The sequence below is a fragment of the Ranitomeya imitator genome, chromosome 7 (genome assembly GCF_032444005.1).
Source record: "Ranitomeya imitator isolate aRanImi1 chromosome 7, aRanImi1.pri, whole genome shotgun sequence".
NCBI lineage: Eukaryota > Metazoa > Chordata > Amphibia > Anura > Dendrobatidae > Ranitomeya > Ranitomeya imitator.
This window is the reverse complement of record NC_091288.1, coordinates 141,036,246-141,056,355: the sequence shown is the minus strand read 5'-3', so window position 1 is coordinate 141,056,355 and position 20,110 is coordinate 141,036,246. Positions and strand designations below refer to the sequence as shown.

At 38.2% G+C, this 20,110-nt stretch overlaps 9 non-coding genes across 9 annotated transcripts; all 9 read right to left on the bottom strand.

Annotated features, from left to right (window-relative positions):
- Positions 1-540: 540 nt before the first annotated feature.
- Positions 541-622, bottom strand: TRNAS-GCU (transfer RNA serine (anticodon GCU)). Its single transcript has one exon. It is a non-coding gene; the product is annotated as a tRNA-Ser (tRNA).
- Positions 623-4,278: 3,656 nt separating this feature from the next.
- Positions 4,279-4,360, bottom strand: TRNAS-GCU (transfer RNA serine (anticodon GCU)). The gene has a single exon. It is a non-coding gene; the product is annotated as a tRNA-Ser (tRNA).
- Positions 4,361-6,709: 2,349 nt separating this feature from the next.
- On the bottom strand, positions 6,710-6,791 carry TRNAS-GCU (transfer RNA serine (anticodon GCU)). Its single transcript has one exon. It is a non-coding gene; the product is annotated as a tRNA-Ser (tRNA).
- Positions 6,792-9,439: 2,648 nt separating this feature from the next.
- On the bottom strand, positions 9,440-9,521 carry TRNAS-GCU (transfer RNA serine (anticodon GCU)). Its single transcript has one exon. It is a non-coding gene; the product is annotated as a tRNA-Ser (tRNA).
- A 1,341-nt stretch (positions 9,522-10,862) lies between these two features.
- TRNAS-GCU (transfer RNA serine (anticodon GCU)) lies at positions 10,863-10,944 on the bottom strand. The gene has a single exon. It is a non-coding gene; the product is annotated as a tRNA-Ser (tRNA).
- Positions 10,945-12,169: 1,225 nt separating this feature from the next.
- Positions 12,170-12,251, bottom strand: TRNAS-GCU (transfer RNA serine (anticodon GCU)). Its single transcript has one exon. It is a non-coding gene; the product is annotated as a tRNA-Ser (tRNA).
- Positions 12,252-14,600: 2,349 nt separating this feature from the next.
- TRNAS-GCU (transfer RNA serine (anticodon GCU)) lies at positions 14,601-14,682 on the bottom strand. Its single transcript has one exon. It is a non-coding gene; the product is annotated as a tRNA-Ser (tRNA).
- Positions 14,683-17,330: 2,648 nt separating this feature from the next.
- On the bottom strand, positions 17,331-17,412 carry TRNAS-GCU (transfer RNA serine (anticodon GCU)). The gene has a single exon. It is a non-coding gene; the product is annotated as a tRNA-Ser (tRNA).
- A 1,341-nt stretch (positions 17,413-18,753) lies between these two features.
- Positions 18,754-18,835, bottom strand: TRNAS-GCU (transfer RNA serine (anticodon GCU)). The gene has a single exon. It is a non-coding gene; the product is annotated as a tRNA-Ser (tRNA).
- Between the last annotated feature and the right edge of the window lie 1,275 nt (positions 18,836-20,110).

The window sequence follows — 20,110 nt, the reverse complement described above, 5'->3', positions numbered from 1 at the left end:
AAAAAGGAAGAAAGATGGCATCAAGCATGACAACTTAAAACCAGTGGATTTTATTTTGAAATTCCTCCTCTTTATGCATCTGACTCGCTAAGCAGGCTTTTTAAAGTATCACACCTTTTTGTCCTTTGGCTTAGTTGGTCTAAGCGCCTGTTTAGTAAACAGAAAATCTTGATTTCGAACGTCAGCAGTGGTTTTCTTTCTTCATCTCGGTTTGGGTCATTTTAGCCAAAAAAAGGTGGACTTTTGTTCTTGTATGACATTAAACAAGTCTTTACCATAGTCAAAACATAGTGCAGTTGAGAGAAAAAAAATCTCTGCTGTCGAAACGCTTAAAAAGGAATTAGACGATATAACTTTCTTTAGAGAATAAAGGATGGCATCAAGCATTTCAAAATAAAACCAGTGGAATTACACTTCTAACTCTGCAAAGTTTGATAGCAGCTTTCTTAAAAAGGAAGATAAACTTTCAAGCTTGACGTATCTACCGCTTTGGCTAGAAATGAAAACAAAACAATACAACATGAAACAAGCAGATTAGACCGACGAGGATGGGATTCGAACCCATGCATGCAGAGCACAATGGATTAGCAGTCCATCGCCTTAACCACTCGGCCACCTCGTCTACATGGCGCACATGCGCTAAGGAGAAAAGATGTAATGATTATTTTTACGGGTCAGTGTGTTTTCATTGAAGATATTACAGTGTCTATTCTTTACAGTTAGATTGGGGCAAACTCTTTTGGCCCTGCTGTGGCATTCCTTCAATCTGCCTATTCTGTGTCATAACTTGGAAGAAAAACAAGTACCAAGTTGAAGCTGTGCTAGAAGATGGATCATTCAATTATGGAACTTCAAAACCCAAGGCCTTGTCATCGATCCAGATTCTATTGCATTTCATAGGCTTTCCAGCTTGTGGTGCTGTGGCTTAGTTGGTTAAAGCGCTTGTCTAGTAAACAGGAGATCCTGAGTTCGAATCTTAGCAGTGCCTTGTTTTCATCATCTCAAAAAGAAACTCCCTATCTTAAAAATGGGATTTTAACTTGCATGAAACCTCAAATTTACCTTGGCTACGTCTTTACTGATAGTGCAATTGTGAGATGAAGAATGTCTTCTGTATAAGGGCCAAAAAGGAAGAAAGATGGCATCAAGCATGACAACTTAAAACCAGTGGATTTTATTTTGAAATTCCTCCTCTTTATGCATCTGACTCGCTAAGCAGGCTTTTTAAAGTATCACACCTTTTTGTCCTTTGGCTTAGTTGGTCTAAGCGCCTGTTTAGTAAACAGAAAATCTTGATTTCGAACGTCAGCAGTGGTTTTCTTTCTTCATCTCGGTTTGGGTCATTTTAGCCAAAAAAAGGTGGACTTTTGTTCTTGTATGACATTAAACAAGTCTTTACCATAGTCAAAACATAGTGCAGTTGAGAGAAAAAAAATCTCTGCTGTCGAAACGCTTAAAAAGGAATTAGACGACATAACTTTCTTTAGAGAATAAAGGATGGCATCAAGCATTTCAAAATAAAACCAGTGGAATTACACTTCTAACTCTGCAAAGTTTGATAGCAGCTTTCTTAAAAAGGAAGATAAACTTTCAAGCTTGACGTATCTACCGCTTTGGCTAGAAATGAAAACAAAACAATACAACATGAAACACGCAGAACAAACCGACGCGGATGGGATTCGAACCCATGCATGCAGAGCACAATGGATTAGCAGTCCATCGCCTTAACCACTCGGCCACCTCGTCTACATGGCGAACATGCGCTAAGGAGAAAAGATGTAATGATTATTTTTACGGGTCAGTTTGTTTTCGTTGAAGATATTACAGTGTCTATTCTTTACAGTTAGATTGGGGCAAACTCTTTTGGCCCTGCTGTGGCATTCCTTCAATCTGCCTATTCTGTGTCATAACTTGGAAGAAAAACAAGTACCAAATTGAAGCTGTGCTAGAAGATGGATCATTCAATTATGGAACTTCAAAACCCAAGGCCTTGTCATCGATCCAGATTCTATTGCATTCTGCAAATTGTCAATGTCGTTGAATGAATGCTATTCATAATTTACTTGGTTTCTTAATTGTCATGACTGAGAATGAAATCCTGTTCCACGTTTCTGTGTGCATGGAATGAAACTCAACTCAATGTTGTCTTGTTAAGTTAACCACTTGAAAGGTTTGATCGGTGCTTACATCTTCCCTAGATTTCATAGGCTTTCCAGCTTGTGGTGCTGTGGCTTAGTTGGTTAAAGCGCCTGTCTAGTAAACAGGAGATCCTGAGTTCGAATCTTAGCAGTGCCTTGTTTTCACCATCTCAAAAAGAAACTTCCTATCTTAAAAATTGGATTTTCACTTGCATGAAACCTCAAATTTACCTTGGCTACGTCTTTACTGATAGTGCAATTGTGAGATGAAGAATGTCTTCTGTATAAGGGCCAAAAAGGAAGAAAGATGGCATCAAGCATGACAACTTAAAACCAGTGGATTTTATTTTGAAATTCCTCCTCTTTATGCATCTGACTCGCTAAGCAGGCTTTTTAAAGTATCACACCTTTTTGTCCTTTGGCTTAGTTGGTCTAAGCGCCTGTTTAGTAAACAGAAAATCTTGATTTCGAACGTCAGCAGTGGTTTTCTTTCTTCATCTCGGTTTGGGTCATTTTAGCCAAAAAAAGGTGGACTTTTGTTCTTGTATGACATTAAACAAGTCTTTACCATAGTCAAAACATAGTGCAGTTGAGAGAAAAAAAATCTCTGCTGTCGAAACGCTTAAAAAGGAATTAGACGACATAACTTTCTTTAGAGAATAAAGGATGGCATCAAGCATTTCAAAATAAAACCAGTGGAATTACACTTCTAACTCTGCAAAGTTTGATAGCAGCTTTCTTAAAAAGGAAGATAAACTTTCAAGCTTGACGTATCTCCCGCTTTGGCTAGAAATGAAAACAAAACAATACAACATGAAACACGCAGAACAAACCGACGCGGATGGGATTCGAACCCATGCATGCAGAGCACAATGGATTAGCAGTCCATCGCCTTAACCACTCGGCCACCTCGTCTACATGGCGAACATGCGCTAAGGAGAAAAGATGTAATGATTATTTTTACGGGTCAGTTTGTTTTCGTTGAAGATATTACAGTGTCTATTCTTTACAGTTAGATTGGGGCAAACTCTTTTGGCCCTGCTGTGGCATTCCTTCAATCTGCCTATTCTGTGTCATAACTTGGAAGAAAAACAAGTACCAAATTGAAGCTGTGCTAGAAGATGGATCATTCAATTATGGAACTTCAAAACCCAAGGCCTTGTCATCGATCCAGATTCTATTGCATTCTGCAAATTGTCAATGTCGTTGAATGAATGCTATTCATAATTTACTTGGTTTCTTAATTGTCATGACTGAGAATGAAATCCTGTTCCACGTTTCTGTGTGCATGGAATGAAACTCAACTCAATGTTGTCTTGTTAAGTTAACCACTTGAAAGGTTTGATCGGTGCTTACATCTTCCCTAGATTTCATAGGCTTTCCAGCTTGTGGTGCTGTGGCTTAGTTGGTTAAAGCGCCTGTCTAGTAAACAGGAGATCCTGAGTTCGAATCTTAGCAGTGCCTTGTTTTCACCATCTCAAAAAGAAACTTCCTATCTTAAAAATGGGATTTTAACTTGCATGAAACCTCAAATTTACCTTGGCTACGTCTTTACTGATAGTGCAATTGTGAGATGAAGAATGTCTTCTGTATAAGGGCCAAAAAGGAAGAAAGATGGCATCAAGCATGACAACTTAAAACCAGTGGATTTTATTTTGAAATTCCTCCTCTTTATGCATCTGACTCGCTAAGCAGGCTTTTTAAAGTATCACACCTTTTTGTCCTTTGGCTTAGTTGGTCTAAGCGCCTGTTTAGTAAACAGAAAATCTTGATTTCGAACGTCAGCAGTGGTTTTCTTTCTTCATCTCGGTTTGGGTCATTTTAGCCAAAAAAAGGTGGACTTTTGTTCTTGTATGACATTAAACAAGTCTTTACCATAGTCAAAACATAGTGCAGTTGAGAGAAAAAAAATCTCTGCTGTCGAAACGCTTAAAAAGGAATTAGACGATATAACTTTCTTTAGAGAATAAAGGATGGCATCAAGCATTTCAAAATAAAACCAGTGGAATTACACTTCTAACTCTGCAAAGTTTGATAGCAGCTTTCTTAAAAAGGAAGATAAACTTTCAAGCTTGACGTATCTACCGCTTTGGCTAGAAATGAAAACAAAACAATACAACATGAAACAAGCAGATTAGACCGACGAGGATGGGATTCGAACCCATGCATGCAGAGCACAATGGATTAGCAGTCCATCGCCTTAACCACTCGGCCACCTCGTCTACATGGCGCACATGCGCTAAGGAGAAAAGATGTAATGATTATTTTTACGGGTCAGTGTGTTTTCATTGAAGATATTACAGTGTCTATTCTTTACAGTTAGATTGGGGCAAACTCTTTTGGCCCTGCTGTGGCATTCCTTCAATCTGCCTATTCTGTGTCATAACTTGGAAGAAAAACAAGTACCAAGTTGAAGCTGTGCTAGAAGATGGATCATTCAATTATGGAACTTCAAAACCCAAGGCCTTGTCATCGATCCAGATTCTATTGCATTTCATAGGCTTTCCAGCTTGTGGTGCTGTGGCTTAGTTGGTTAAAGCGCTTGTCTAGTAAACAGGAGATCCTGAGTTCGAATCTTAGCAGTGCCTTGTTTTCATCATCTCAAAAAGAAACTCCCTATCTTAAAAATGGGATTTTAACTTGCATGAAACCTCAAATTTACCTTGGCTACGTCTTTACTGATAGTGCAATTGTGAGATGAAGAATGTCTTCTGTATAAGGGCCAAAAAGGAAGAAAGATGGCATCAAGCATGACAACTTAAAACCAGTGGATTTTATTTTGAAATTCCTCCTCTTTATGCATCTGACTCGCTAAGCAGGCTTTTTAAAGTATCACACCTTTTTGTCCTTTGGCTTAGTTGGTCTAAGCGCCTGTTTAGTAAACAGAAAATCTTGATTTCGAACGTCAGCAGTGGTTTTCTTTCTTCATCTCGGTTTGGGTCATTTTAGCCAAAAAAAGGTGGACTTTTGTTCTTGTATGACATTAAACAAGTCTTTACCATAGTCAAAACATAGTGCAGTTGAGAGAAAAAAAATCTCTGCTGTCGAAACGCTTAAAAAGGAATTAGACGACATAACTTTCTTTAGAGAATAAAGGATGGCATCAAGCATTTCAAAATAAAACCAGTGGAATTACACTTCTAACTCTGCAAAGTTTGATAGCAGCTTTCTTAAAAAGGAAGATAAACTTTCAAGCTTGACGTATCTACCGCTTTGGCTAGAAATGAAAACAAAACAATACAACATGAAACACGCAGAACAAACCGACGCGGATGGGATTCGAACCCATGCATGCAGAGCACAATGGATTAGCAGTCCATCGCCTTAACCACTCGGCCACCTCGTCTACATGGCGAACATGCGCTAAGGAGAAAAGATGTAATGATTATTTTTACGGGTCAGTTTGTTTTCGTGGAAGATATTACAGTGTCTATTCTTTACAGTTAGATTGGGGCAAACTCTTTTGGCCCTGCTGTGGCATTCCTTCAATCTGCCTATTCTGTGTCATAACTTGGAAGAAAAACAAGTACCAAATTGAAGCTGTGCTAGAAGATGGATCATTCAATTATGGAACTTCAAAACCCAAGGCCTTGTCATCGATCCAGATTCTATTGCATTCTGCAAATTGTCAATGTCGTTGAATGAATGCTATTCATAATTTACTTGGTTTCTTAATTGTCATGACTGAGAATGAAATCCTGTTCCACGTTTCTGTGTGCATGGAATGAAACTCAACTCAATGTTGTCTTGTTAAGTTAACCACTTGAAAGGTTTGATCGGTGCTTACATCTTCCCTAGATTTCATAGGCTTTCCAGCTTGTGGTGCTGTGGCTTAGTTGGTTAAAGCGCCTGTCTAGTAAACAGGAGATCCTGAGTTCGAATCTTAGCAGTGCCTTGTTTTCACCATCTCAAAAAGAAACTTCCTATCTTAAAAATTGGATTTTCACTTGCATGAAACCTCAAATTTACCTTGGCTACATCTTTACTGATAGTGCAATTGTGAGATGAAGAATGTCTTCTGTATAAGGGCCAAAAAGGAAGAAAGATGGCATCAAGCATGACAACTTAAAACCAGTGGATTTTATTTTGAAATTCCTCCTCTTTATGCATCTGACTCGCTAAGCAGGCTTTTTAAAGTATCACACCTTTTTGTCCTTTGGCTTAGTTGGTCTAAGCGCCTGTTTAGTAAACAGAAAATCTTGATTTCGAACGTCAGCAGTGGTTTTCTTTCTTCATCTCGGTTTGGGTCATTTTAGCCAAAAAAAGGTGGACTTTTGTTCTTGTATGACATTAAACAAGTCTTTACCATAGTCAAAACATAGTGCAGTTGAGAGAAAAAAAATCTCTGCTGTCGAAACGCTTAAAAAGGAATTAGACGATATAACTTTCTTTAGAGAATAAAGGATGGCATCAAGCATTTCAAAATAAAACCAGTGGAATTACACTTCTAACTCTGCAAAGTTTGATAGCAGCTTTCTTAAAAAGGAAGATAAACTTTCAAGCTTGACGTATCTACCGCTTTGGCTAGAAATGAAAACAAAACAATACAACATGAAACAAGCAGATTAGACCGACGAGGATGGGATTCGAACCCATGCATGCAGAGCACAATGGATTAGCAGTCCATCGCCTTAACCACTCGGCCACCTCGTCTACATGGCGCACATGCGCTAAGGAGAAAAGATGTAATGATTATTTTTACGGGTCAGTGTGTTTTCATTGAAGATATTACAGTGTCTATTCTTTACAGTTAGATTGGGGCAAACTCTTTTGGCCCTGCTGTGGCATTCCTTCAATCTGCCTATTCTGTGTCATAACTTGGAAGAAAAACAAGTACCAAGTTGAAGCTGTGCTAGAAGATGGATCATTCAATTATGGAACTTCAAAACCCAAGGCCTTGTCATCGATCCAGATTCTATTGCATTTCATAGGCTTTTCAGCTTGTGGTGCTGTGGCTTAGTTGGTTAAAGTGCCTGTCTAGTAAACAGGAGATCCTGAGTTCGAATCTTAGCAGTGCCTTGTTTTCATCATCTCAAAAAGAAACTTCCTATCTTAAAAATGGGATTTTCACTTGCATGAAACCTCAAATTTACCTTGGCTACGTCTTTACTGATAGTGCAATTGTGAGATGAAGAATGTCTTCTGTATAAGGGCCAAAAAGGAAGAAAGATGGCATCAAGCATGACAACTTAAAACCAGTGGATTTTATTTTGAAATTCCTCCTCTTTATGCATCTGACTCGCTAAGCAGGCTTTTTAAAGTATCACACCTTTTTGTCCTTTGGCTTAGTTGGTCTAAGCGCCTGTTTAGTAAACAGAAAATCTTGATTTCGAACGTCAGCAGTGGTTTTCTTTCTTCATCTCGGTTTGGGTCATTTTAGCCAAAAAAAGGTGGACTTTTGTTCTTGTATGACATTAAACAAGTCTTTACCATAGTCAAAACATAGTGCAGTTGAGAGAAAAAAAATCTCTGCTGTCGAAACGCTTAAAAAGGAATTAGACGACATAACTTTCTTTAGAGAATAAAGGATGGCATCAAGCATTTCAAAATAAAACCAGTGGAATTACACTTCTAACTCTGCAAAGTTTGATAGCAGCTTTCTTAAAAAGGAAGATAAACTTTCAAGCTTGACGTATCTACCGCTTTGGCTAGAAATGAAAACAAAACAATACAACATGAAACACGCAGAACAAACCGACGCGGATGGGATTCGAACCCATGCATGCAGAGCACAATGGATTAGCAGTCCATCGCCTTAACCACTCGGCCACCTCGTCTACATGGCGAACATGCGCTAAGGAGAAAAGATGTAATGATTATTTTTACGGGTCAGTTTGTTTTCGTTGAAGATATTACAGTGTCTATTCTTTACAGTTAGATTGGGGCAAACTCTTTTGGCCCTGCTGTGGCATTCCTTCAATCTGCCTATTCTGTGTCATAACTTGGAAGAAAAACAAGTACCAAATTGAAGCTGTGCTAGAAGATGGATCATTCAATTATGGAACTTCAAAACCCAAGGCCTTGTCATCGATCCAGATTCTATTGCATTCTGCAAATTGTCAATGTCGTTGAATGAATGCTATTCATAATTTACTTGGTTTCTTAATTGTCATGACTGAGAATGAAATCCTGTTCCACGTTTCTGTGTGCATGGAATGAAACTCAACTCAATGTTGTCTTGTTAAGTTAACCACTTGAAAGGTTTGATCGGTGCTTACATCTTCCCTAGATTTCATAGGCTTTCCAGCTTGTGGTGCTGTGGCTTAGTTGGTTAAAGCGCCTGTCTAGTAAACAGGAGATCCTGAGTTCGAATCTTAGCAGTGCCTTGTTTTCACCATCTCAAAAAGAAACTTCCTATCTTAAAAATTGGATTTTCACTTGCATGAAACCTCAAATTTACCTTGGCTACGTCTTTACTGATAGTGCAATTGTGAGATGAAGAATGTCTTCTGTATAAGGGCCAAAAAGGAAGAAAGATGGCATCAATCATGACAACTTAAAACCAGTGGATTTTATTTTGAAATTCCTCCTCTTTATGCATCTGACTCGCTAAGCAGGCTTTCTAAAGTATCACACCTTTTTGTCCTTTGGCTTAGTTGGTCTAAGTGCCTGTTTAGTAAACAGAAAATCTTGATTTTCTGATAGGAAACTTCCTATCTTAAAAATTGGATTTTCACTTGCATGAAACCTCAAATTTACCTTGGCTACGTCTTTACTGATAGTGCAATTGTGAGATGAAGAATGTCTTCTGTATAAGGGCCAAAAAGGAAGAAAGATGGCATCAATCATGACAACTTAAAACCAGTGGATTTTATTTTGAAATTCCTCCTCTTTATGCATCTGACTCGCTAAGCAGGCTTTCTAAAGTATCACACCTTTTTGTCCTTTGGCTTAGTTGGTCTAAGTGCCTGTTTAGTAAACAGAAAATCTTGATTTCGAACGTCAGCAGTGGTTTTCTTTCTTCATCTCAGTTTGGGTCATTTTAGCCAAAAAAAGGTGGACTTTTGTTCTTGTATGACATTAAACAAGTCTTTACCACAGTCAAAACATAGTGCAGTTGAGAGAAAAAAAATCTCTGCTGTCGAAACGCTTAAAAAGGAATTAGACGATATAACTTTCTTTAGAGAATAAAGGATGGCATCAAGCATTTCAAAATAAAACCAGTGGAATTACACTTCTAACTCTGCAAAGTTTGATAGCAGCTTTCTTAAAAAGGAAGATAAACTTTCAAGCTTGACGTATCTACCGCTTTGGCTAGAAATGAAAACAAAACAATACAACATGAAACAAGCAGAATAGACCGACGAGGATGGGATTCGAACCCATGCATGCAGAGCACAATGGATTAGCAGTCCATCGCCTTAACCACTCGGCCACCTCGTCTACATGGCGCACATGCGCTAAGGAGAAAAGATGTAATGATTATTTTTACGGGTCAGTGTGTTTTCATTGAAGATATTACAGTGTCTATTCTTTACAGTTAGATTGGGGCAAACTCTTTTGGCCCTGCTGTGGCATTCCTTCAATCTGCCTATTCTGTGTCATAACTTGGAAGAAAAACAAGTACCAAGTTGAAGCTGTGCTAGAAGATGGATCATTCAATTATGGAACTTCAAAACCCAAGGCCTTGTCATCGATCCAGATTCTATTGCATTTCATAGGCTTTCCAGCTTGTGGTGCTGTGGCTTAGTTGGTTAAAGCGCTTGTCTAGTAAACAGGAGATCCTGAGTTCGAATCTTAGCAGTGCCTTGTTTTCATCATCTCAAAAAGAAACTTCCTATCTTAAAAATGGGATTTTAACTTGCATGAAACCTCAAATTTACATTGGCTACGTCTTTACTGATAGTGCAATTGTGAGATGAAGAATGTCTTCTGTATAAGGGCCAAAAAGGAAGAAAGATGGCATCAATCATGACAACTTAAAACCAGTGGATTTTATTTTGAAATTCCTCCTCTTTATGCATCTGACTCGCTAAGCAGGCTTTCTAAAGTATCACACCTTTTTGTCCTTTGGCTTAGTTGGTCTAAGTGCCTGTTTAGTAAACAGAAAATCTTGATTTTCTGATAGGAAACTTCCTATCTTAAAAATTGGATTTTCACTTGCATGAAACCTCAAATTTACCTTGGCTACGTCTTTACTGATAGTGCAATTGTGAGATGAAGAATGTCTTCTGTATAAGGGCCAAAAAGGAAGAAAGATGGCATCAATCATGACAACTTAAAACCAGTGGATTTTATTTTGAAATTCCTCCTCTTTATGCATCTGACTCGCTAAGCAGGCTTTCTAAAGTATCACACCTTTTTGTCCTTTGGCTTAGTTGGTCTAAGTGCCTGTTTAGTAAACAGAAAATCTTGATTTCGAACGTCAGCAGTGGTTTTCTTTCTTCATCTCAGTTTGGGTCATTTTAGCCAAAAAAAGGTGGACTTTTGTTCTTGTATGACATTAAACAAGTCTTTACCACAGTCAAAACATAGTGCAGTTGAGAGAAAAAAAATCTCTGCTGTCGAAACGCTTAAAAAGGAATTAGACGATATAACTTTCTTTAGAGAATAAAGGATGGCATCAAGCATTTCAAAATAAAACCAGTGGAATTACACTTCTAACTCTGCAAAGTTTGATAGCAGCTTTCTTAAAAAGGAAGATAAACTTTCAAGCTTGACGTATCTACCGCTTTGGCTAGAAATGAAAACAAGACAATACAACATGAAACAAGCAGAATAAACCGACGAGGATGGGATTCGAACCCATGCATGCAGAGCACAATGGATTAGCAGTCCATCGCCTTAACCACTCGGCCACCTCGTCTACATGGCGAACATGCGCTAAGGAGAAAAGATGTAATGATTATTTTTACGGGTCAGTTTGTTTTCGTTGAAGATATTACAGTGTCTATTCTTTACAGTTAGATTGGGGCAAACTCTTTTGGCCCTGCTGTGGCATTCCTTCAATCTGCCTATTCTGTGTCATAACTTGGAAGAAAAACAAGTACCAAATTGAAGCTGTGCTAGAAGATGGATCATTCAATTATGGAACTTCAAAACCCAAGGCCTTGTCATCGATCCAGATTCTATTGCATTCTGCAAATTGTCAATGTCGTTGAATGAATGCTATTCATAATTTACTTGGTTTCTTAATTGTCATGACTGAGAATGAAATCCTGTTCCACGTTTCTGTGTGCATGGAATGAAACTCAACTCAATGTTGTCTTGTTAAGTTAACCACTTGAAAGGTTTGATCGGTGCTTACATCTTCCCTAGATTTCATAGGCTTTCCAGCTTGTGGTGCTGTGGCTTAGTTGGTTAAAGCGCCTGTCTAGTAAACAGGAGATCCTGAGTTCGAATCTTAGCAGTGCCTTGTTTTCACCATCTCAAAAAGAAACTTCCTATCTTAAAAATGGGATTTTAACTTGCATGAAACCTCAAATTTACCTTGGCTACGTCTTTACTGATAGTGCAATTGTGAGATGAAGAATGTCTTCTGTATAAGGGCCAAAAAGGAAGAAAGATGGCATCAAGCATGACAACTTAAAACCAGTGGATTTTATTTTGAAATTCCTCCTCTTTATGCATCTGACTCGCTAAGCAGGCTTTTTAAAGTATCACACCTTTTTGTCCTTTGGCTTAGTTGGTCTAAGCGCCTGTTTAGTAAACAGAAAATCTTGATTTCGAACGTCAGCAGTGGTTTTCTTTCTTCATCTCGGTTTGGGTCATTTTAGCCAAAAAAAGGTGGACTTTTGTTCTTGTATGACATTAAACAAGTCTTTACCATAGTCAAAACATAGTGCAGTTGAGAGAAAAAAAATCTCTGCTGTCGAAACGCTTAAAAAGGAATTAGACGATATAACTTTCTTTAGAGAATAAAGGATGGCATCAAGCATTTCAAAATAAAACCAGTGGAATTACACTTCTAACTCTGCAAAGTTTGATAGCAGCTTTCTTAAAAAGGAAGATAAACTTTCAAGCTTGACGTATCTACCGCTTTGGCTAGAAATGAAAACAAAACAATACAACATGAAACAAGCAGATTAGACCGACGAGGATGGGATTCGAACCCATGCATGCAGAGCACAATGGATTAGCAGTCCATCGCCTTAACCACTCGGCCACCTCGTCTACATGGCGCACATGCGCTAAGGAGAAAAGATGTAATGATTATTTTTACGGGTCAGTGTGTTTTCATTGAAGATATTACAGTGTCTATTCTTTACAGTTAGATTGGGGCAAACTCTTTTGGCCCTGCTGTGGCATTCCTTCAATCTGCCTATTCTGTGTCATAACTTGGAAGAAAAACAAGTACCAAGTTGAAGCTGTGCTAGAAGATGGATCATTCAATTATGGAACTTCAAAACCCAAGGCCTTGTCATCGATCCAGATTCTATTGCATTTCATAGGCTTTCCAGCTTGTGGTGCTGTGGCTTAGTTGGTTAAAGCGCTTGTCTAGTAAACAGGAGATCCTGAGTTCGAATCTTAGCAGTGCCTTGTTTTCATCATCTCAAAAAGAAACTCCCTATCTTAAAAATGGGATTTTAACTTGCATGAAACCTCAAATTTACCTTGGCTACGTCTTTACTGATAGTGCAATTGTGAGATGAAGAATGTCTTCTGTATAAGGGCCAAAAAGGAAGAAAGATGGCATCAAGCATGACAACTTAAAACCAGTGGATTTTATTTTGAAATTCCTCCTCTTTATGCATCTGACTCGCTAAGCAGGCTTTTTAAAGTATCACACCTTTTTGTCCTTTGGCTTAGTTGGTCTAAGCGCCTGTTTAGTAAACAGAAAATCTTGATTTCGAACGTCAGCAGTGGTTTTCTTTCTTCATCTCGGTTTGGGTCATTTTAGCCAAAAAAAGGTGGACTTTTGTTCTTGTATGACATTAAACAAGTCTTTACCATAGTCAAAACATAGTGCAGTTGAGAGAAAAAAAATCTCTGCTGTCGAAACGCTTAAAAAGGAATTAGACGACATAACTTTCTTTAGAGAATAAAGGATGGCATCAAGCATTTCAAAATAAAACCAGTGGAATTACACTTCTAACTCTGCAAAGTTTGATAGCAGCTTTCTTAAAAAGGAAGATAAACTTTCAAGCTTGACGTATCTACCGCTTTGGCTAGAAATGAAAACAAAACAATACAACATGAAACACGCAGAACAAACCGACGCGGATGGGATTCGAACCCATGCATGCAGAGCACAATGGATTAGCAGTCCATCGCCTTAACCACTCGGCCACCTCGTCTACATGGCGAACATGCGCTAAGGAGAAAAGATGTAATGATTATTTTTACGGGTCAGTTTGTTTTCGTGGAAGATATTACAGTGTCTATTCTTTACAGTTAGATTGGGGCAAACTCTTTTGGCCCTGCTGTGGCATTCCTTCAATCTGCCTATTCTGTGTCATAACTTGGAAGAAAAACAAGTACCAAATTGAAGCTGTGCTAGAAGATGGATCATTCAATTATGGAACTTCAAAACCCAAGGCCTTGTCATCGATCCAGATTCTATTGCATTCTGCAAATTGTCAATGTCGTTGAATGAATGCTATTCATAATTTACTTGGTTTCTTAATTGTCATGACTGAGAATGAAATCCTGTTCCACGTTTCTGTGTGCATGGAATGAAACTCAACTCAATGTTGTCTTGTTAAGTTAACCACTTGAAAGGTTTGATCGGTGCTTACATCTTCCCTAGATTTCATAGGCTTTCCAGCTTGTGGTGCTGTGGCTTAGTTGGTTAAAGCGCCTGTCTAGTAAACAGGAGATCCTGAGTTCGAATCTTAGCAGTGCCTTGTTTTCACCATCTCAAAAAGAAACTTCCTATCTTAAAAATTGGATTTTCACTTGCATGAAACCTCAAATTTACCTTGGCTACATCTTTACTGATAGTGCAATTGTGAGATGAAGAATGTCTTCTGTATAAGGGCCAAAAAGGAAGAAAGATGGCATCAAGCATGACAACTTAAAACCAGTGGATTTTATTTTGAAATTCCTCCTCTTTATGCATCTGACTCGCTAAGCAGGCTTTTTAAAGTATCACACCTTTTTGTCCTTTGGCTTAGTTGGTCTAAGCGCCTGTTTAGTAAACAGAAAATCTTGATTTCGAACGTCAGCAGTGGTTTTCTTTCTTCATCTCGGTTTGGGTCATTTTAGCCAAAAAAAGGTGGACTTTTGTTCTTGTATGACATTAAACAAGTCTTTACCATAGTCAAAACATAGTGCAGTTGAGAGAAAAAAAATCTCTGCTGTCGAAACGCTTAAAAAGGAATTAGACGATATAACTTTCTTTAGAGAATAAAGGATGGCATCAAGCATTTCAAAATAAAACCAGTGGAATTACACTTCTAACTCTGCAAAGTTTGATAGCAGCTTTCTTAAAAAGGAAGATAAACTTTCAAGCTTGACGTATCTACCGCTTTGGCTAGAAATGAAAACAAAACAATACAACATGAAACAAGCAGATTAGACCGACGAGGATGGGATTCGAACCCATGCATGCAGAGCACAATGGATTAGCAGTCCATCGCCTTAACCACTCGGCCACCTCGTCTACATGGCGCACATGCGCTAAGGAGAAAAGATGTAATGATTATTTTTACGGGTCAGTGTGTTTTCATTGAAGATATTACAGTGTCTATTCTTTACAGTTAGATTGGGGCAAACTCTTTTGGCCCTGCTGTGGCATTCCTTCAATCTGCCTATTCTGTGTCATAACTTGGAAGAAAAACAAGTACCAAGTTGAAGCTGTGCTAGAAGATGGATCATTCAATTATGGAACTTCAAAACCCAAGGCCTTGTCATCGATCCAGATTCTATTGCATTTCATAGGCTTTTCAGCTTGTGGTGCTGTGGCTTAGTTGGTTAAAGTGCCTGTCTAGTAAACAGGAGATCCTGAGTTCGAATCTTAGCAGTGCCTTGTTTTCATCATCTCAAAAAGAAACTTCCTATCTTAAAAATGGGATTTTCACTTGCATGAAACCTCAAATTTACCTTGGCTACGTCTTTACTGATAGTGCAATTGTGAGATGAAGAATGTCTTCTGTATAAGGGCCAAAAAGGAAGAAAGATGGCATCAAGCATGACAACTTAAAACCAGTGGATTTTATTTTGAAATTCCTCCTCTTTATGCATCTGACTCGCTAAGCAGGCTTTTTAAAGTATCACACCTTTTTGTCCTTTGGCTTAGTTGGTCTAAGCGCCTGTTTAGTAAACAGAAAATCTTGATTTCGAACGTCAGCAGTGGTTTTCTTTCTTCATCTCGGTTTGGGTCATTTTAGCCAAAAAAAGGTGGACTTTTGTTCTTGTATGACATTAAACAAGTCTTTACCATAGTCAAAACATAGTGCAGTTGAGAGAAAAAAAATCTCTGCTGTCGAAACGCTTAAAAAGGAATTAGACGACATAACTTTCTTTAGAGAATAAAGGATGGCATCAAGCATTTCAAAATAAAACCAGTGGAATTACACTTCTAACTCTGCAAAGTTTGATAGCAGCTTTCTTAAAAAGGAAGATAAACTTTCAAGCTTGACGTATCTACCGCTTTGGCTAGAAATGAAAACAAAACAATACAACATGAAACACGCAGAACAAACCGACGCGGATGGGATTCGAACCCATGCATGCAGAGCACAATGGATTAGCAGTCCATCGCCTTAACCACTCGGCCACCTCGTCTACATGGCGAACATGCGCTAAGGAGAAAAGATGTAATGATTATTTTTACGGGTCAGTTTGTTTTCGTTGAAGATATTACAGTGTCTATTCTTTACAGTTAGATTGGGGCAAACTCTTTTGGCCCTGCTGTGGCATTCCTTCAATCTGCCTATTCTGTGTCATAACTTGGAAGAAAAACAAGTACCAAATTGAAGCTGTGCTAGAAGATGGATCATTCAATTATGGAACTTCAAAACCCAAGGCCTTGTCATCGATCCAGATTCTATTGCATTCTGCAAATTGTCAATGTCGTTGAATGAATGCTATTCATAATTTACTTGGTTTCTTAATTGTCATGACTGAGAATGAAATCCTGTTCCACGTTTCTGTGTGCATGGAATGAAACTCAACTCAATGTTGTCTTGTTAAGTTAACCACTTGAAAGGTTTGATCGGTGCTTACATCTTCCCTAGATTTCATAGGCTTTCCAGCTTGTGGTGCTGTGGCTTAGTTGGTTAAAGCGCCTGTCTAGTAAACAGGAGATCCTGAGTTCGAATCTTAGCAGTGCCTTGTTTTCACCATCTCAAAAAGAAACTTCCTATCTTAAAAATTGGATTTTCACTTGCATGAAACCTCAAATTTACCTTGGCTACGTCTTTACTGATAGTGCAATTGTGAGATGAAGAATGTCTTCTGTATAAGGGCCAAAAAGGAAGAAAGATGGCATCAATCATGACAACTTAAAACCAGTGGATTTTATTTTGAAATTCCTCCTCTTTATGCATCTGACTCGCTAAGCAGGCTTTCTAAAGTATCACACCTTTTTGTCCTTTGGCTTAGTTGGTCTAAGTGCCTGTTTAGTAAACAGAAAATCTTGATTTTCTGATAGGAAACTTCCTATCTTAAAAATTGGATTTTCACTTGCATGAAACCTCAAATTTACCTTGGCTACGTCTTTACTGATAGTGCAATTGTGAGATGAAGAATGTCTTCTGTATAAGGGCCAAAAAGGAAGAAAGATGGCATCAATCATGACAACTTAAAACCAGTGGATTTTATTTTGAAATTCCTCCTCTTTATGCATCTGACTCGCTAAGCAGGCTTTCTAAAGTATCACACCTTTTTGTCCTTTGGCTTAGTTGGTCTAAGTGCCTGTTTAGTAAACAGAAAATCTTGATTTCGAACGTCAGCAGTGGTTTTCTTTCTTCATCTCAGTTTGGGTCATTTTAGCCAAAAAAAGGTGGACTTTTGTTCTTGTATGACATTAAACAAGTCTTTACCACAGTCAAAACATAGTGCAGTTGAGAGAAAAAAAATCTCTGCTGTCGAAACGCTTAAAAAGGAATTAGACGATATAACTTTCTTTAGAGAATAAAGGATGGCATCAAGCATTTCAAAATAAAACCAGTGGAATTACACTTCTAACTCTGCAAAGTTTGATAGCAGCTTTCTTAAAAAGGAAGATAAACTTTCAAGCTTGACGTATCTACCGCTTTGGCTAGAAATGAAAACAAAACAATACAACATGAAACAAGCAGAATAGACCGACGAGGATGGGATTCGAACCCATGCATGCAGAGCACAATGGATTAGCAGTCCATCGCCTTAACCACTCGGCCACCTCGTCTACATGGCGCACATGCGCTAAGGAGAAAAGATGTAATGATTATTTTTACGGGTCAGTGTGTTTTCATTGAAGATATTACAGTGTCTATTCTTTACAGTTAGATTGGGGCAAACTCTTTTGGCCCTGCTGTGGCATTCCTTCAATCTGCCTATTCTGTGTCATAACTTGGAAGAAAAACAAGTACCAAGTTGAAGCTGTGCTAGAAGATGGATCATTCAATTATGGAACTTCAAAACCCAAGGCCTTGTCATCGATCCAGATTCTATTGCATTTCATAGGCTTTCCAGCTTGTGGTGCTGTGGCTTAGTTGGTTAAAGCGCTTGTCTAGTAAACAGGAGATCCTGAGTTCGAATCTTAGCAGTGCCTTGTTTTCATCATCTCAAAAAGAAACTTCCTATCTTAAAAATGGGATTTTAACTTGCATGAAACCTCAAATTTACATTGGCTACGTCTTTACTGATAGTGCAATTGTGAGATGAAGAATGTCTTCTGTATAAGGGCCAAAAAGGAAGAAAGATGGCATCAATCATGACAACTTAAAACCAGTGGATTTTATTTTGAAATTCCTCCTCTTTATGCATCTGACTCGCTAAGCAGGCTTTCTAAAGTATCACACCTTTTTGTCCTTTGGCTTAGTTGGTCTAAGTGCCTGTTTAGTAAACAGAAAATCTTGATTTTCTGATAGGAAACTTCCTATCTTAAAAATTGGATTTTCACTTGCATGAAACCTCAAATTTACCTTGGCTACGTCTTTACTGATAGTGCAATTGTGAGATGAAGAATGTCTTCTGTATAAGGGCCAAAAAGGAAGAAAGATGGCATCAATCATGACAACTTAAAACCAGTGGATTTTATTTTGAAATTCCTCCTCTTTATGCATCTGACTCGCTAAGCAGGCTTTCTAAAGTATCACACCTTTTTGTCCTTTGGCTTAGTTGGTCTAAGTGCCTGTTTAGTAAACAGAAAATCTTGATTTCGAACGTCAGCAGTGGTTTTCTTTCTTCATCTCAGTTTGGGTCATTTTAGCCAAAAAAAGGTGGACTTTTGTTCTTGTATGACATTAAACAAGTCTTTACCACAGTCAAAACATAGTGCAGTTGAGAGAAAAAAAATCTCTGCTGTCGAAACGCTTAAAAAGGAATTAGACGATATAACTTTCTTTAGAGAATAAAGGATGGCATCAAGCATTTCAAAATAAAACCAGTGGAATTACACTTCTAACTCTGCAAAGTTTGATAGCAGCTTTCTTAAAAAGGAAGATAAACTTTCAAGCTTGACGTATCTACCGCTTTGGCTAGAAATGAAAACAAGACAATACAACATGAAACAAGCAGAATAAACCGACGAGGATGGGATTCGAACCCATGCATGCAGAGCACAATGGATTAGCAGTCCATCGCCTTAACCACTCGGCCACCTCGTCTACATGGTGCGCATGCGCTAAGGAGAAAAGATGTAATGATTATTTTTACGGGTCAGTGTGTTTTCGTTGAAGATATTACAGTGTCTATTCTTTACAGTTAGATTGGGGCAAACTCTTTTGGCCCTGCTGTGGCATTCCTTCAATCTGCCTATTCTGTGTCATAACTTGGAAGAAAAACAAGTACCAAGTTGAAGCTGTGCTAGAAGATGGATCATTCAATTATGGAACTTCAAAACCCAAGGCCTTGTCATCGATCCAGATTCTATTGCATTTCATAGGCTTTCCAGCTTGTGGTGCTGTGGCTTAGTTGGTTAAAGCGCCTGTCTAGTAAACAGGAGATCCTGAGTTCGAATCTTAGCAGTGCCTTGTTTTCATCATCTCAAAAAGAAACTTCCTATCTTAAAAATGGGATTTTCACTTGCATGAAACCTCAAATTTACCTTGGCTACGTCTTTACTGATAGTGCAATTGTGAGATGAAGAATGTCTTCTGTATAAGGGCCAAAAAGGAAGAAAGATGGCATCAATCATGACAACTTAAAACCAGTGGATTTTATTTTGAAATTCCTCCTCTTTATGCATCTGACTCGCTAAGCAGGCTTTCTAAAGTATCACACCTTTTTGTCCTTTGGCTTAGTTGGTCTAAGTGCCTGTTTAGTAAACAGAAAATCTTGATTTTCTGATAGGAAACTTCCTATCTTAAAAATTGGATTTTCACTTGCATGAAACCTCAAATTTACCTTGGCTACGTCTTTACTGATAGTGCAATTGTGAGATGAAGAATGTCTTCTGTATAAGGGCCAAAAAGGAAGAAAGATGGCATCAATCATGACAACTTAAAACCAGTGGATTTTATTTTGAAATTCCTCCTCTTTATGCATCTGACTCGCTAAGCAGGCTTTCTAAAGTATCACACCTTTTTGTCCTTTGGCTTAGTTGGTCTAAGTGCCTGTTTAGTAAACAGAAAATCTTGATTTCGAACGTCAGCAGTGGTTTTCTTTCTTCATCTCAGTTTGGGTCATTTTAGCCAAAAAAAGGTGGACTTTTGTTCTTGTATGACATTAAACAAGTCTTTACCACAGTCAAAACATAGTGCAGTTGAGAGAAAAAAAATCTCTGCTGTCGAAACGCTTAAAAAGGAATTAGACGATATAACTTTCTTTAGAGAATAAAGGATGGCATCAAGCATTTCAAAATAAAACCAGTGGAATTACACTTCTAACTCTGCAAAGTTTGATAGCAGCTTTCTTAAAAAGGAAGATAAACTTTCAAGCTT